This window comes from Motacilla alba, chromosome 4A (genome assembly GCF_015832195.1).
Source record: "Motacilla alba alba isolate MOTALB_02 chromosome 4A, Motacilla_alba_V1.0_pri, whole genome shotgun sequence".
NCBI classification, from domain to species: domain Eukaryota; kingdom Metazoa; phylum Chordata; class Aves; order Passeriformes; family Motacillidae; genus Motacilla; species Motacilla alba.
In genome coordinates, this window is record NC_052045.1 from 16,091,952 (window position 1) to 16,109,721 (window position 17,770).

The following is a 17,770-nucleotide window of genomic DNA, read 5'->3' on the forward strand; positions in this document are numbered from 1 at the left end:
AAAATCCCTCCAAGATCATCAAGCCCAACCACCCCCCCAGCACTGCCAAGGCCACCACCAGCCACATCCCCAAATGCCACATCCACAGGGTTTTTGGACCCTTCCTGACACAGTGATTCCCCCCTGCCCTGAGCAGCTGCTCCAGTGGGAAGCAGACGGGCGGTGGAGGATAAGGAATGGTGTTCATGTTTGGATTTAAACGTTAGAACTTGGAGAGTTGGGGAAAAAGGACTGGGGAAGGAAGGGAGGGCTCTGAGAGCCACTTCTGGAGATGGGAACAGTGAGTGGAGGATATGAGGATGCAGCAGCTCAGACTGACAGGAGATGCTGCTTCCCCCAGCAAGCCCCTGTCAGAAAAGAGCAGAACCCAGCAGCTGGATTTTGTATTTGTTATTTCTTTCTTTAAGAGCTACATAAACGTTCTGATTAATAATAATGGACCTGTTACTGCTTCCACTATCCCCAAAAGGAGGAAAATCAGGTTTGGCATTTGCAATTATGACTGCTAAACCAGGAGTTATCAAGTGTCATGTTAGAGAATAGAGGGCTTGATCCTGGGCAGTGCCGAGCGCTCCCAGCACCGCTCAGCGAAACCATCAAAGCATCTATTAATTTTTGTTTAATACACCTAAATTCATTCTGTGTCTAAAGTATGTGCTCAAGCCACGTGCCTGGGTCACAGCAGAGACCGGCACTGGGGACATGGAGGAAATCTTTCCCCTGGGAGAACTCAGCCTGGAGGAGAACACGAGGTGCAGCAGGTGGCCCAGCACGGATCACATCCCACATCCTCCACGGGACCTGCTCCCTGCTCAGGTGGGCATGTGGCACAGAGGGAGATCAGGGTCACAAGAACCCATTAGGCTCCCAGAGTCCATTCCTGAATTGTACCCTTAAGGACTCCAACACATTTGTTGCTGGAGCTAGTGGATGTCTCATCCTATTTACATAATATATGACCTAATTTTGTGTTCACTGAGTATTTAATTACAGCCCATTGAATACAAAAATGACTCAAAATACTCCCAGCACTAATAATTAATGTTTTAATTGTGTTTTCTTCGTGGGGTTGGTTTTTTTGCCTCGCATGCAGCATTTAAATAATTTGAGCACATATCAAAAAAAAAATTAAATAAAGAAAATGCACTTTTCCTTCTGGAACCAGCTCAGAAGGGACCAGTGCTTGTTTAACGTGGTGGCCCCTCCTTTTTCTCCACAGACACAGGGATTCTGTATTTCACACTCCCACTACCAGAATTAATCATTCCAGCCCATTTTGTGGACTAGAACCTCTGTCAGCTCACTCACCCAACTCCATCCCTCCGGGACAGGCCCTTGTCAAGCCATGGAGCATCATCTGCTGCCTCTGGCAGAGCTGAGGCACAACTGTGCTGAAAGGAACCCGAGCACAGCCGCTCAGCGATCCTCTCCCAGCGCACCACAAAGCGTCTCTGTGAGGAACACCAACTCCTCATCGGGGTTTTCAAGGTATTTCATAAGGATCTCCTTCATTAGTGAGTATTTCCATCCCAGGCAGGGCTGAAAATCCCCATCCCATTGCCTAATGTTTGCAGCAAATCCAGTCCTGACCATTTCTCAGGGCAGAGCGGGAACAGCTTTGCAATATTTTATTTCAGCTCATCAAAAGGCATCGATGACCATTTAATTAGGCCAGTTCAAAACATTTCACACTTCAGATAGCAGCAGATTTAAAAAATAAATAAAAATTGAAAAAGAGCAGAAGGACTAGTAACTGTAGAATCGTTCACATACCTCAGATTGAAAGGGTTTACATGTTCTAAACACTTCAGGAATTATGTGTACTGAACCCATAAGGAACAAATTCATCAAAGAATCACTACCACAGTGTACTGGAGCAGTATCAGTCCCGCTGCAGCACATCCAGGAGTACTCTCTGTGTTTTCTTCCCTGGGAATGACTCAGATAATGACAGCAAGTGGCAAATTAAATCATACCAGTGCTATCTGAGAGCTGCAATCCTTTATAATTAGGGGGCTTTGTTTGTTTAGGGAAAAAAAAAATCCCATTTATAAAAAGCTTATCTCAGGGATAAGGAACCATTGTTTTTAGACTGCTTTTTAAATAATGCTAGCCTTTAAAAAAAGAAAACAAAACAAAAACAAACCAAAAACAAACTCCAAAAGATCTTCTAAGCAGAGGGTCATTATAAATAAAACAAAACATTAGCCTGTAAACCACTGTTTCTGCAGAGCCAAGAAATGCTCAAACATACACAATATGCTAATCCCACACTTAGCTGGACCACTAGTTTTCACCTTAAACCAAATTAATTATTCCTTCCAAAATTACTTTATTAGAATAATAATCTCCTCCTCCTCCTGATTCTTTTGCTGAAATAATAATAAATAGAAATTCTGGTATTACATGGCCATAATATACACCAAGAAAGCAGAGTGCTGTAGAAAGGCCTTTTAGCTTTTGAGATCAATACAAATTACTATGCTCAGCATTCCTCTCTCCAGATATTTACACCATGCTCATCACCTCAGTATCCCAGCTCAATACAAGAAAAGCAAAAACTTGTTCACAACACAGCATATTTAATCTTCAAGTGCTTGACAAGCACCAGCCAATATCCAGAACTCCCTGGTGGCTGCTCTGGTGGAGCGACTCAGAGGCTGAACAGAGAGAAGGGCTCAGGGCCTGGGCAGAGCTGGGCAGGAATTGGGCTCACCTGGTCCAAGAACCCCCAGGTGTAGCAGCCCTCTAAATCCGCAGGCATCTGAGCTCATGGCCACATTCCCCAAGGTGTTGAGTCCAACACCTTCACATCCCTCCAGCTCTGTGCCCAGCATCTCCCTGGATATAAAGAATTGTCCTCTCTGTCCTCTCCTGCCTGGGCAACTCTGGAAGGTGCTCCAGATTCTCCAGGCTTTAAAAGATCACCTTATCCAGTGCCAAACCCTTCCATGCAGCCTCTATTTAACCCAAATTTAGGGCTTCACTCAGGGATCCAAGCACTTAAAAATAAGATGCTGCAAAAGCCAAGTCTTCTATTAAATTTAATCCCAAGCAACCTCTGACATCAGAGCCACAGTGACTAATCCAGCAATGATCAGTGAACAGCTCTGCTCCACAATCGGTTCCGTCATGAGGAGGAAAGACTGGGAACAATCTCAGGATTTGGGTCTTGTGGGAACCTGGTGCACGTCACCCACGCAGCCCCTGGGAGGGATGGCAGACTCATGGCTGGGTAATCACTCCGTGGTTTTTGTGAAACACAAGAAATCCAGGAAAACCAGTGCTGGAGAAGGCCACTCACAGGTGACTCTGTCATGGACAGAGAGTCCATGGCAGCAGCGACATTTGGATCTGCTTTTGCTCCATTTCCTGACGTACAAGGTAGGTCCCCCTCACCTGGGGCCTGGGAGACTTCATTGCAGGATAAATATCAGCACTGCCTGCAAATAAATACCCTTTAATGCATCACTCTCATTATTTCTAACGCCTCAGATTAGGTTTGGTTTTGTTTTTAAATAGAAATTAGGTCTTCATCAACCTTGAATGCTTGTTCTTGATCTACCAGTTAAACAAATGATCTATCCATCCTTGCTGGGCTTTGGTGAGGATTGCTTGGATACCTTCTGAAAATAAACAGCCCTTGGTAATCACTAGTCTTGCTTAACAAACACAGCCCAAACCAATATCTTATCTAACTTCTAACCACTGAGACCCTAAATAAGCTGATGTTTTGTAAGAGTCCAGAACATGGTGGGGAATAAGAGTGAATCTGGAGAAATTACTCAAAGGACTTGCCTCATTTTTTATTTACTACCCAGTGACATTCAGTTCTTAATCAGTCATTTTCTAGGAAGGTTGTATTAATTTTAATAGCAAACACACAACACAAGTCCATATATTCATCTGCTTTAGTCCCATTCAACTCCTGATGAACACAGTGTAGGACTGGAGCTTGGACACAGTTTTTTCTCACTCGAACAGCTATGAAATTTCCCAACCTCTGTGATTACAAGGTCCACAAACATTTCCAGGAAAGGAATAAATGGGGCATTACCTGAATCACTATATCCACAAGTCAACCAAGGGAGGACAATTCAGAAGAGAGTGGTTAAAAATGAAGGAGGAATTTCTAATCTCCAGCAGTGGTTTGATGGGTGAATATCCCCCTGCTTCATCCTGTCCAGACCAGGGCTCTCCATGTAGGACAAGAAGTTGGGGGAAAGAAGAAGAAAAAATAAAGCTTCCTTTGTCTCCAACAGATTTTATAGTTTCTGTTTAGCATTTCAATGAAATATTTACTTTTCTTGTACTTTATGCTTTAATTATTCATTACTGAAATCAGTTTAAAGAGCTGCCATGCTCTTAAATGAAGTTCTAAAAGCGATACCTTGGAGCTCCCCATTTATTGTAGTTTAGTGACTTTCATCTCAAGTCTGCTCTGACAAACTCACTCCAGACACCACATGAGGAGCTCCTGTAAGGGCTGCCTACAAATCACACACTGAGGCAGCAGCAGAGGCAGAAGCTGGCTCATTCTGCTCCTGCAGGATGGTGAAAGGCCATCACTGTGTCTGACTGCAGGGGTTAAACACCCCTGGGGCACGTGGGAGGTTCTGGTGTCACTGTGGGTCTGCCACACGAGTGGCAGAGATGATCAACATCCAACTTTAAAGGGACAGGGAAGAAAGAGCACAGAGAATACTGAGAATACTGGCTTCATGGCACAGCCGGGAGCAGGACTCACAGCCAGGTTCCTCCACCCACACCCAGGTCCCTGTGTGAGAGGTCTGCAGCACATGAAACACCCAGACAGGGCTGCAGAGGCTTTGCAGATAAACCCTCATCCCCCCACACTCAGTGGAGAACAGTAAAATACAGCTCCGAGCAGCAAAACACAGCCACAGCAAACACAAGTTTAAAGTTCACCCGGTGCCTTTTCACAGCAAGACGTGTCTGTGGACAACCCAAAACCCTGCTGGCACTGGCAGGGCCTAACAATAAAACTCCTGCCTAAACCTTCTCAGTTTGTCTTCGCAAGGAAAACCAGAGCTGTCATCACCTCACCTTCGCTAACCCAGGGCAGCTTTCAGAGGTGAAGTCCCTGCAAATGGTGCAGCTTTTGACAAATTGCTGTGGTCAGACCAGCCTGGAGGTCCCCATCACCTGCCAGCATGTCTGAAAATGTGTTCCCTGGTCTCTCTCCTGAAGTGCAGCTGGTGGCAATGACGACGGTGAGTCCCAGCTGCTGGTGCAAGCACCGAACACAGAGACGATTTCAGCTCGCAGTCCAACTCGATATCGCTCTGAAGGGAGAGGGGAATAGGAATGAGCAGACTACACTGGTCAGTGTGACAGTCATTTGTCACCAGCTGAACTGTTGTCAGGTCTGGGGCACTTCATTTCTTTCACTTCTTCAGCATGACGGTGGCGGAGATGATTGAGAACAACACTGGGGTGTCTGTGCAGATCTGGAGAGAAGGCTTCCAGGAGGGACAGCAAGATGCTCAGTGGGGTGTTTCAGGAAGGGAGCAACAGAAGTTGGCAGCACAGGTTTGAGGGGGATTCTTGTCAGATTCAAACAGAACAGTTTGGGTAGGAAGGGACTTTAAGATTCCTTGGGCAGGGACACCTTCCCACCATCCCACTGCTCCAAGCTCCAACCAACCAACTCTGGACACACCAGGGATCCAGGGGCAGCCACAGCTGCTCTGGGCTGTGCCAGGGCCTGCCCACCCTCACAGGGAAGGATTTCTTCCCTACATCCCATCTATCCCTGCCCTGTCATTCCCCTTTTCTTTTATCACTATATGTCATTGTAAAAAGCCCCTTTCCAAAATACGCTGCTGTTATTTCATGAAGAGTAGATACAATATAAAATCAGACCCTGAGAGTAATTATGAGGTTCAGGATAATGCTACTATTATTTCTGGTGCTCAGTTTCTCTATCTGGTGTCTAATGCATCTCAGAAGCTCATTATTAATCTCAAAAAAAAAAAAAAAGTGTCTCTATCTAATTCACTAACTGTGAATACTAAATATTTCAGATTGTGTTTTGTTTGTTGTCGTTGTTTTTTGAAGAACTCAAAATTTTCAAAACATCTAGAGGGCTCCTAAGGAATAGCATAAAACAAATACTTTGCATTTTCAAAATTAAAATTCTGGATGAGGCTCTAAACCTAACACCAAACACTTATGCAACTTGAATTTTAACCATCTTCACATCCTTAATCTTCATGATGTTTAGTACATTACATTTCTTTGACAACTAATCAATCAAAGGCATCATACCTTCTGTAAAGCTGCCAATTTAGTGTCATTTTGCCCTCTCTCAACAACGATTTATTTTCTACAGAAACTTCCTTGTTTATTTTATATATGTATAATTTATATATATAAAAATATAGCAGAACGAAGAGGGGAAATAAGAAAAGCAAAGCAGCCAACACAATATTGCACCACTCAGGACTGTCAAGAAGAAACCCATGGCTTTCCACGGATCCACAGCCTCTCATCAACACATCATCGAGGACATCCCCACGACTCGGTGTCCAACCAGGGAAAGCAAAGAACTGGCTCTAAAAGGACTAGGAAGCTCTGGAAAGAGGCCACGGAGGAGCCAGCAGCAGTAATGAGCTCTTCTGAATGAAGAGGGGAGCAGTTTTGAGAGCTCTGGCAGAGGGGATGGTTGTGAAATGCAGTCTGGTGGTTGTGCTCCGCCAGGAGAGCGCTGCCGAAAATAAAACCCCAGCACATCGCTGTTTGTCCACGGCCTGACACAAATGTCTCGAGAGATAAAGGGAGAGTGGAAGGAGATCAGCGTTAAATACTAACAGAGGCAACAGCACAGAACTACTCCAGGAAATGGCAGCTCCAAAATCACAGCAAACCTCCCCCCAAGAGGGAAGCGAACACCAAGGGATGCCCACCAAGAGCAGATGTCTGCAGGGGAATTCTGCAAGGGAAGGTAGATCCCTCTGCCAGGTAGGTTCTGCTCTCCCTAAAAGCACGGGGGGGTTTCAAAAACAGATTGATTTCCTAAACGGGAACAACACCGCAGCCCAATTCCATTCTTTTCAAGGGAGCTGAATTTGAAAGGTCTATTCAGGTGTGATGGCACCTTCCGGGAAAAGGCAGTGAGGAATCAATTCTGTAAACCACGGTGATTGAGGCCACTTAAGAAAAAACAACAGGAAAAATCAAATCTTTCACAACAATTCAAAGAACCACCCCTAAAGCACCTGACAGCCACAAGAGCAGATTGTTCTTGCAGCAGCACACCTGGCCCCATCCCTGTCTGCCCGCACATCCTGGAACCCACAGCTGCTTCCTACCAGCTTCAGGCTACTCCTGGGAGCAGGATCTTCCCAAAATAACCTCAGGGTGAGGAACGCAGACCCAGGGCTTGCTCTGGCTAAGTGGCCTGGGGAAATGGGGCAGGGCCATCATCCCCCTCCAGAGCCTTGGAAAGGGCAGGGAGCAGGAGAAGAAAAGGCTGGAACGATGCCTGGATGCAAGGGATGCCAACACTGCCTGGTAGCTGATACAAAGATACATCCAGCCTACAAGCCTCCCCCTCAGCATGAAAGCAAACCCATCCCACACCATGGCAGCACTGCTCTCAAGCAGCTTCAGGAAGAATCCAAGGATTTCAAATGTGAGGCTGAACGACAGACTCGGAGAGGAGGGGAAGGGAAGCTCCCACCTGTGGGAAAGGCTCACAGGTGCTTTTAAACTCATTAGCAGAAACCTGCACGGGAAGATAATAAAATTCAAAATTCAAACACCCAGTTAGGGAGGGCAGCTTGGCACACAGCAGCCTCCCAGATCGCAGGATATTGGTTTTAATATCCAATTATTTCATGGCTATTCATAAACTTTACCAAAACTTCCCGGTCACCTCTGCAGACCCTGCCACGCTGGCGAGCAGTGCTGAGATCTGGGTAGGCTGCAGTGACCTTCCCACACCACATCAGCATGCATTGTTTGATAATTTAGCAGTTCCTCCTGCTGCTTTCCAATACATATCAAATTACTTCTGAGCTAATACTCAAGTCTTAAAAGCTTCTTACAACTCACCCTAGAGCCAGCTCCAATTTGGTGTGCTGGGCACAGCAAACCTGCAACACTGCAAGCTCTCAAGATAAAAAACTTCTGCCTAAATTCTACTGCACTAGCACCTAGAAAATGAAATTAAGTGGTCCAAGGTCACAATAGGCCCACAGGTACCCCCCATATTATTTCTGTAAGTTGTACCCAACACCTTGTGTTCAGAAATTCTTGTACTTCCATTTCCTCTCTCTGAGACTTCAGTAACACAATTATTCCCTTACAGTGGACAAACTGAGACATAAAACTTTGCCCAAAATCGATAAAGGATATACTTCTATGCAATATGATGTATTAGAGTCCAGATTCCATTATTTTCCTCAGTTCTGATCAAGTTTCTGGGGTTCTTGTGAACATCACAAACAGCAACTCCTGTGCTCCACGTGTCAACCCCAAAGCCAACCCAACGAGACAACCACGGCTGGGCAACTCTGCCTTGTCCTGCCTGTCCTGCCTCAGGAGGGCTGGCCAAGCCTAGAACTGGTTCTAGCTGTCTGAAAGGATCAGTGAGGGGAACATCCTAGAGCTGGACATCAGTGAGGGGAAGAGAAACCATCAGATATTAAGCATCCAATAAAGAAATGCAGACATATTTATCAACTGGCACTCACCACCCTCCAGCCTGTGTAGCTCAGGCAGCACCTTAATCTGGCATCTATTAAAAGGTGTAAGACAACACTGCTCCACCACTGAGGTCCTGAGCCGCTGTGCTGGCAGGGCACATGTCCCCACAGCTGTTCCTCCTTCCTCTGATTCTAATGAATCCTGTTTACTCCTCTCCTGTGCACCTCCAGGCAAAAATGGCCCTTTAGCTACTGTACATCTTATTTGTCCTTGCTTTTGCAATAAGCACTCACATCAATGAGTGTTTAAAACACTGCAAAATTCAAAAGAAACTCCCCTAGGTGGTCTATGCATACAAATAAGTATATATTTTGCTTTTTTCATAAAAAGACACCCTGCAGGTTTCAAGCTCCTCTCACTGCAAGAGATATTCTCAGGCAACAATGCTGATTTGGTGTAAGCTGATCCATATCACTGAATCCTGCCTTTGTTTTTGGCAGTCCTCTTTCAAGGTGACTAAATTAAAGTGGAAGTACAATTCCAGGCAGCCCAACAAGGGGCAAGGCTGTTTTGCAAAATCTAAAAGGCTAAATAAGATGAAGCAGACCTTCAAGCTAAAGAATTAGCTCATTAAAAAAAAAAGGCACTGAGAATGTCACTGGTCATCATGGAATCAGAATCCCAGAATAGTTAGGGATGGAAGGGACCTTGACGCTCATCTCATTCCAACCTCCTGCCATGGGCAGGGACACCTTCCACCACCCCAGGCTGATCCAAGCCCCGTCCAACCTCACTTCGGACACTTCAGGGATCATGGGGCAGCCACAGCTGCTCTGGGCACCCTGTGCCAGGACCTGCCCACCCTCACAGAGAAGGATTCCTTCCCAATATCCTGTCAAATCTATCCTCTGGCAGTAGGAAACCATTCCCTCTTGTCTTGGCACTCCATGCCCTTTTCCAAAGTCGCTCTCCTGGAGCCCCTTTAGGCACTGGAAGAGGCTCCGAGGTCTCCTCAGAGCCCTCTCTCCTCCAGGCTGAACAACTCTGTATCAGAACTGGAAAAATTACACCAGCAGGTGAAACCAACACCAAAGCTCCTGACTCACAACCCCTCACATCTAGTGGTCAGGGGTATGGGCAGAGTTTGAGAAGCTGCCTCCTCAGTGAACCTGATTTACAAGAACACAACTGGTTTGGCTCAGTTCAAGCAATTCAGCCCAAAACACACGGCTTGTCACCAACCCCAGCCCCTCCAAAGCCATTATGCACAGCAGATATTAAGAGACAAATGGAGAAGATATCTAAGTTCGTTCTAAGTGTGTGAGCCTGAAATTGCTAAGAAAAAATATTTGCTGTCTGCACCTGTGTGAAATTGAGATCAGGGCTGTAAGTGCTCTCAGCACTGTGCACGCTGTGGCACCAATACACTAATCACCCAAGGGTTCAGCAGCCTCGTTAAAATGCATCAGCAAAGAGCACATTTCCTCATCTAACAGACTCCAAAAAGGAGCTGATGCACCCTTCCTTTGCAGCAAAACCAGGGCTTGTCAGTATGGGCACCTGTGTGCACCCTGGACTGAGATGCCAGTGAGCTCATGGTCCATGTGAGCACTGGACACAGGGGGGTGTGGGGGTGCCTGCAGCTCCAGGGGTGCTAAAGCACATTCTCAGCTTTTGCACACAGTAAATCCCCTCAGACAGAGCCGTTCCTCACATATATCAAGGCTGGCTGAGACACTCCAGCTCACCACACACGAGCCTTTCAGTCTGGCCAAAAACCACATCCTCCAAGGGAGCCACTCAAAGGTAGCCCTGGCAAGTCCCAGCTGGGAATTCACAGCACACAAATCCCAGCAGGAGACCTGGAAGGCAAAATCTCCAGGTGTAACATCCGCTATTTCTGCCAACACCAATTTCTCATGTAGGAGGTACTGGACCCCTCTGCAGCCCACCCTCCTCACCTGTGGGGCTGGAGGGTGAAACCAGGAGCGCAGCCCAGCCCAGGGAGCTGAGCCCTCCTGGCAGGGGCAGAGCAGGGATTCTGCAGGCCAGGCTCTGCTCACAAAGCCCAGCAGAGCCCCCGAGCCACGGCAGGAGCGCGGGAGAGCCCGGGCAGGTGCTGCTGCCAAGCTCACCAAACACACTCAAGGCCAGACTGCTGCACACTAAAATAGCTGCTGCATGAAAGGCACAGCCAGCTCTGCATATTCAAGATCAGAGCAGAGATAGATGATGAGATTCTCTGTGCTACTCACAAAAGCCAAAAATCACCAGTGCATTTACAGTTCAATATTCGCCTAATCCCATCTTTATTTCTGCTGCATAAATGAAGCTCATTACAAATTATTTTCTTCAGAAAGCTACCAGCAACGCAAAATAATTTATGAATGTGCTGTTTGCATTTATACATCCTTGACACCCACAGCAAACATCAAAACAAGGAACTCAAGTCAGTCACATTGGTTGTAAGACACGATTCCTCTTTTCTCCGTGGATCCTGTCACAGCTACACCCAGCAAGCTCCTTCAGCAGCATCTTTCATGTTACCAGGTGTACATACACACAGGTACATATGTCCACTTCCTGGGGGCTCCTTCTCAGCCTACCTTACTTTCCTGCATGAGCCAAAAGCATTTTGTGACAATGCACATACACCTATTGAATAATCAATGGTACAAATAAACAGTAAAATGTTCTGACCCTGCTCTCTGTGCTGCTCCCTTCCTCACTCCCACACTACACCATTTGCCCACCAGTAAATGGTGAGGTTCTGACGTGCAGGGACACACCAGGGATGGCAGCAGGTGCTGTCAGTGCAGGAATCACACAGCACCACAGCCTGTCCCACCCAGAGAGACCTGGAGCAGCTGTGAGCTCAGGCAGGGCTGGTACAGGACAATACCCAGATCTGGAACATCTGCCAGCCCAGGGAGGGCTGGTACAGGGTGCTGCCATCCCATCTTCCCTGCTGGGTGACTCCCTCCCAGCACCCAGGAGGCAAAGCTGATATATCAGGATTTGCTTTGCATTTCCTTCCTTGAGCACTTCAACAGGATGCAGAACTCAACAAACAAATTCAGGGACAGAATTCCCTTTTTTTAAAAAAATATTATTATTACAAGAGCACACATACACACACACCAATGAACACATCAGCACACAGAGCAAGGACAGGATGAGCACTGCCAGACATGCAAGGGCTGCACATCTGGCCCAGGGACACAGGTGGCACGTGGCCAGGTGGCTGCTCGGGGCGTGGGCACCCTGGAAGTGCCTGGAGCAGCCTGGGTGGCTCTGCCATGGCTGGTGCCCACCAGGCAGGGTGGATTTGTTCAGCCCCCGAAGCCTTTCCAGCCTCTGAACCTTGGCACTGTCACAAGGAAGTGTTAAACAGCAAAACCATGCTGGTGAGAGCTGAGCAGACACAGGAGATGCTGGGGAGGAGGGAGGGATACCAAAAAAGCCCCCACAGGTCCCTCCCCTCAGAGCTGTGCTGCACTGGTCCAAGAGGAGGGGGCTCAGGTCAAGGTGGAGTGGGGGCAGACTCCTGCCCTGCTGCCTTTGGCCCTTCCAGCCAGTTTGGATGGGGCTTGGAGCATCCTGGTCCAGTGGAAGGTGTCCCATGGCAGGGGGTGGGATGAGATGAGCTTTAAAGTCTCCTCCACCCAAACCAGCCTGGATTCCATGAAGATTTACCAGCAAAGCGACCCCCATGGCTCCCAACAGCTCTCCCATGTGCAGAACCCAGATCTCTGCGTCCCCAGCACATCCCACACGTTTGGATCTGCAGGACCCGGTCTGACCACCCCAGAGAGAGCCACCAGCACAGCCTGAGAGCACCACAGCTCCCTTTCTTCCTCAGGGCTTTGTGCTTGCAAGAAGCAGACACAAAGAGGGACTCTTATTGTCAGCTCTGTGCTGAACACACACACACACACACACACACACACACACACAGAGCCCTCCTGATTGCACACACCAGGTAAAATCATCATCAGGAATTTTCCTCAAACGTTGTTATGCTAACCTCACTCCATCAGCCAATAGCTCTTTTCCTTCTAAGTCCTTGAACACCAGTTATTTTACACCAAATTCAGTGTTTGGTCTGTGTAGTATGGGAATTCAGGGGGGGAAAGAAAAGAAAGAAAAAAAAAGAGAGAGTACTACATTTAACACATTTGGAAATACAATTAATCAAACACAACTTCACAAATAAGCAGTCCCCTCTGCCCTCAAAATAAAAAAGAAAAACTAGAGTGCAAATTTAGGAACTGAGAATGGAGCTTGGAAATTTGCCACTAATGGAGAAGAACAGACATGGCTTATGAAATAACCCCACCGTTTCTGTGGATAATCATTATTTTCAGTTTGGCCTCCCTAAATTAAATCGGTTTTAATCTTTCCTGCTAAACTGGCACAACGTTGACTCCAGCTTTTGGGTGTCCATTTGTTCTACCACATGACATCACGAGATGCCTGCCAATAACAGAGAGATGCCTAAAAGCCTTGAAATTCTTGGCTTTGGGACTCCAGGTTTTCTGAGAACTGTTAATTTACTTTGGCTTAAATCCTAGATTTTGGCTCCACTTGAGAAAAGTATTTCTCACACAGTAATTAAACTTGTAGTGGACAACACTGAAGCAATAGGGGACGAGCTGCAAAGACAGGATGTTGTCTAGGCACGTTTTTCTGAGCTTTCTCTTCTTGCAGCCATGAGAAGAAAGCACTGAAGGACCAATAACACAGTTTAAGTTCTAATTAGAGGAATCAAGGAAGTAGAAATGGCATTTGTTAGACAAAACTTTATATATAATTACAAAATTGGAGAAAGCCAAGCTGTCAATTGGAAAACAAACTCAGACCATGTAAAATTCAGAACAGGAAACAGCAGCAGTGAAATTACCTTTCCCAAAGGAATATTTCCTGGGGTCTGAGCAGCATCTTTGTGCTGGTGCACAGCAGGAGAAGCTTCACCTCTCCCACCTGCATGGGGATTCTCCTTGAAAACACAGTAAAACCAGGGGACAGCACAAAACCAGCCCCTTGACCCTCAGAACCAGGACAGAGGCGCTTGGCTGCTCCTAAATGGGAATTTGGCTGTATTTCCCTGCCCTGCTCATGGAGCAGGAGAACAGAAATGGCACAAGACTGCAAGTTCAAATACATTACAAAATAGTCTGCAAAAATAGCTGGGCCTTGTAAGAAATATCCTTCTCCATGGAAACCACCAGACGCTCCCAATTCTGGCAGACTAGAGAAAACGGGTTTGTATTATTAAAGGAAATGTCTGTGTACTTGGGCTTTTATAATTCTAACCTTCAGCAAGAGAGGAGCAGTTTGGTGTCCAGCACAGGTCAGCTGAACTTCCCACAGCCTCTCCTCGTCCAGGGATGTGAAATTCCCAAGGGACAGAAGGATGGGCGGGGGGTTTGCTTTGCAGGTCTCTGCAGTGCTTTTAATTACAGATACAGAATGGAAAGAAGCAAGGAACAAAGACCCCCTGGGGTTTTAAAACACCTGTCCACACAAATCAGACACCTCCACGTGTTTTTGTGTGGAATGAGGCAAAGCAGTGCTCCTGCAACACATTATTAAATGCGATGTATATATTTCAGCATCTGTGTATTCCAAACCTCTCACACTCAAGCAAGTGCAAGATAAGCCATTACTATTCTCTCCCTCACCCAAAACAGTTTCCACTTTGGATGCCAGGTGGGGAACTATAGATTAATTAACTCCCAACTGGCACTGATGGGATAATTACAGTCTCCTGTCTCTGGATTTCACTATTTCCAGCTGAACTCCCACACCAAAAAGCAAATCCTAACCATGAACCTCCACTTCTCTGCTGATTCCCAACAGGGCACTGACCCCTTACCTGTGGAGGCTGGGATTCACAATTCAGAAGAACTTAATAGAATATTTTTAAAGAAATAAAAGTGCTGCAGCCTCAAAACATGAAAGGGCTGGGCTACAAAGGAGCACTCATATAGAGAGCAATTATATTTTTGATATCTAATGGTTCTGCCTCAGGAAGCAAGAGCTGGCTAGCATCAAACTGTATAAAAGAAAGGATTATGGGCTCATGAAAAAAGAATGCCATTTTGATTTAAAACCCAGCAAAGCATAGTGCAGATTTGTTATTTTAACTCACAGTGCTTAATTCCTATAACAAGCCTGAATGCCATTAAGGACGAAAAATACACGAAATACTTGAGGTACAAGACATTAAAAGTAACCTCAGTTCTCATCAATGGCTCTGAACATGCCATTCTCTGCTTCCTGGAGCTGCTCTGCACCTGCACAATGCATCTGGGCTACACAAGGCTGCAGCAGGAAAAATTAAAACAAAAAAAAATTCAAACTCATTTCTGAGAATCAGCTTCTGCCCAGCATTTCTCACATTATGGTAACTCCCAGGCAAAGGAGCCCAAAACCTCCTCCTGGCTCCCCAACCACCACCAAAAGCAGCTCCCACCTGGTTTCTGTGATTTCATTCAGGGCCACAGGTACCACGGCCGAATTTTTAAAAGAAATTCTCAGCATTTAATCCCCAGCACCAGCAATCATCATCACGGGTGAAATACAGAATTTGCACAAAAAGGAAAAGATTTAGTTCTTCCTCAATTCATGAAATTAAAGGATAATCCCCAATTATTCAGAATACTTTTGTAGTCTGGTATCTCAATTTGCCTTTTACTTTTATAGCGGGGTTTTGGGTGGTTTTGTTGTGGGTTTCTTTTGAAGTCACTTGTGTCCAGAGGATTTAGAAATTATGCAAAACCAGTTGCTGCTCCCTGTTTTAAAGAAATGGGTGTGTTCAGCGTGCCTTGTTTCATAAACAGCATGCAGCATGAGCAAATAAACAGACAGAAATATGTTCTTGCTGCATTAGTCCATTAAAAAGAGAAAAAAAACCCAAAAAAGAGTTCTAACAAGCAGACGTGGACGTGACTTCTGCAGCACCTGCACCATCACCACGGCAAATGTGACACTGGGCAAACACACGAGGGAAGATGGCAAAGGGGCCAAGGCACAACGCAGGAGTGGAGAACTAAACCTGTGCTAAAATGTGGTGCTTTGGGATCCTGGGAGTGTCCAGGGCCAGGCTGGATGGGGCTTGGAGCAGCTGGGACAGTGGAAGGTGTCCCTGCTCATGGCAGGGGGTTGGACCAAAATGGGCTTTAAAGTTCTTTCCAACCCAAACCATTGGAATGTAATTTTTTTCCCTGATCAAACAATCACTCCAAAGCATGTTTGAAACTTCTCATTTTTGTTAGGTAATCTCTAGATAAAGATCCTGGAAGATAAATCAATAGACTGTAATGGTTAACAAGGCACCTTTAGACAAGACTGATAATCCATTCATACAAATTCCCTCTGTTTGTCAAAAATCTCAATCCCACAAGGTGCACCTGAGGTTGTTCAGGAGGGAGAAGGATCACCTCCTGTCACACCCCATCCATCCGAACCCACTCCATTCCCCCCAAAATCCCATCTTCCTCTGCCCACTGACAGACTGTCCCAAAGTCCCATCTCCTCCACACTGAATAAAGCTGTGCAGGCACACTCTGGAGATTTCTGTGGAAAAACTGGGGAATGGTGTCAGTGATGGAACAAGAAGTGTTCTGCTGAGAGCTGTAACAAGAAATGCTGCTCACTTTCTGCAGTGAAATGACAGCTGTATTTCCTCTGCTGACATCTCTTTCCATGGCCATCACCTCCTCACAAACCCTCCTGAAAACCCAGTCCCTGAAACTTCACACCAAATCATCCCAAGGGGTGAACCAAGGGAATGTCAAATTATGTTAAAAAATAAAATTAAGTAATCTGAGAAGGAAGTGATCCAAAAGCCACCTAAAAAAACTCCACTCCCTTCTTTTCTGTCCCTCCCTTATCCCATGTCTTGGATCCCAAGCCCCCTGGCTGCTCCAGGTTACAGGATACATTTGTGTATTTTGGGGTGAATTGACTGATTTTTGACTAATTCCAGCTGGATCAGTGAAACAAAACAGCACTCTGTAAGATTGGGGTGCCTCAACCTGGCTCCTTTAAGAACACTCCTGTAAAAACCAGCCAAACCACAACTGCCTTCTAATATTACCCTTTAAGTAAAAGTCCTGGGTTTATTTTTCCTGAATCAATAAAAAAAAATTTATAAGGGTTTTTATGACTCTTTTGATATTTATAAGAGCCATTTTAAAGGGAATAAAACAACCCTACTGACTATTCAGGAAAATAAAATTCTATACAAAAAAGAGCTGTCAGAAGCCTTGGCTAGTTAAAAAAACTGCTAATTTCTATAAATCACAGCTTAAATTTTGGGTGAAGCCACAGCAGGTACATAAGGGCAAAACTGTAGTTCTCTTCTTAATGTCATTCAAACAATCAGATCCAGACAGAAGAAAGAAAATTCACTGCTTTCAAGTGATGAAGGCTATAAATTAATATAAAAATATTTAAATATGAAATCTGAAGAGACAAAAGGCAGCTGGAGGACAAGCACTGCAGCAGCCAAATTCAGATTTTTAGCCTCTGAAGGCTTCATGCACTCAGCCCTTCCTTCCAGGGGTCTCTACAGCTCCAAGCAGTGGAAAAACATCAAGGAAGTACAAAGATGCCCAGAAATACACACATCTACCTGCCAGGCAGAGCTCCATCAGGATGAGCTCCATGGAAGCCTGGGCAGGACCCGCTCCCTTCCCACAGAGGACAGCATCAGCAGACAAATGCCCTGTTTGGTTTCTACAGCTCAGGAAGCTTTACAGCTCATTTCAAGGAAGTATCTTGGATTTTTTATACTGTTTAGAGCTTTGGGTTTTTCAGTACAACAGTGTCACAGCTCAAAATCACTCCTGCCACACACACAGTGAGAGGCTTGTGAGAAGTGGCCTCTGCTCCACCACCTGCCCTTCCCCACACAGGCTCCATCCAGTTTGCTTTGCTGGGGAAGAGGGAAACACCCCAGGAACACCTTTCCATCCTCACCACAAAGCCTCCAGCTCGCCTTCCACTAACCTGTATTTGCAAACCTGCAGGCAAAACATCTTTTCCCTCATTTTAATTTAATTGAGAAGCAGGTGCCTGCTGCAGTCCC

General features: G+C 46.0%; 1 protein-coding gene across 5 annotated transcripts in view; it reads right to left on the reverse strand.

The window, feature by feature from the left end:
* The window catches only part of NEXMIF (neurite extension and migration factor), a 164,562-nt gene that overhangs the window by 105,805 nt on the left and 40,987 nt on the right, over window positions 1-17,770 (reverse strand). Inside the window, exon 1 of one of the 5 annotated variants that reach the window (XM_038164770.1) lies at window positions 4,058-4,401. The exons of the other annotated variants lie outside the window; for them this stretch is intronic. The gene's annotated coding sequence lies outside the window, so the exon portion shown is untranslated. Of the gene's footprint in view, window positions 1-4,057; window positions 4,402-17,770 lie in introns of those variants that run through there. 5 annotated transcript variants of the gene reach the window in all.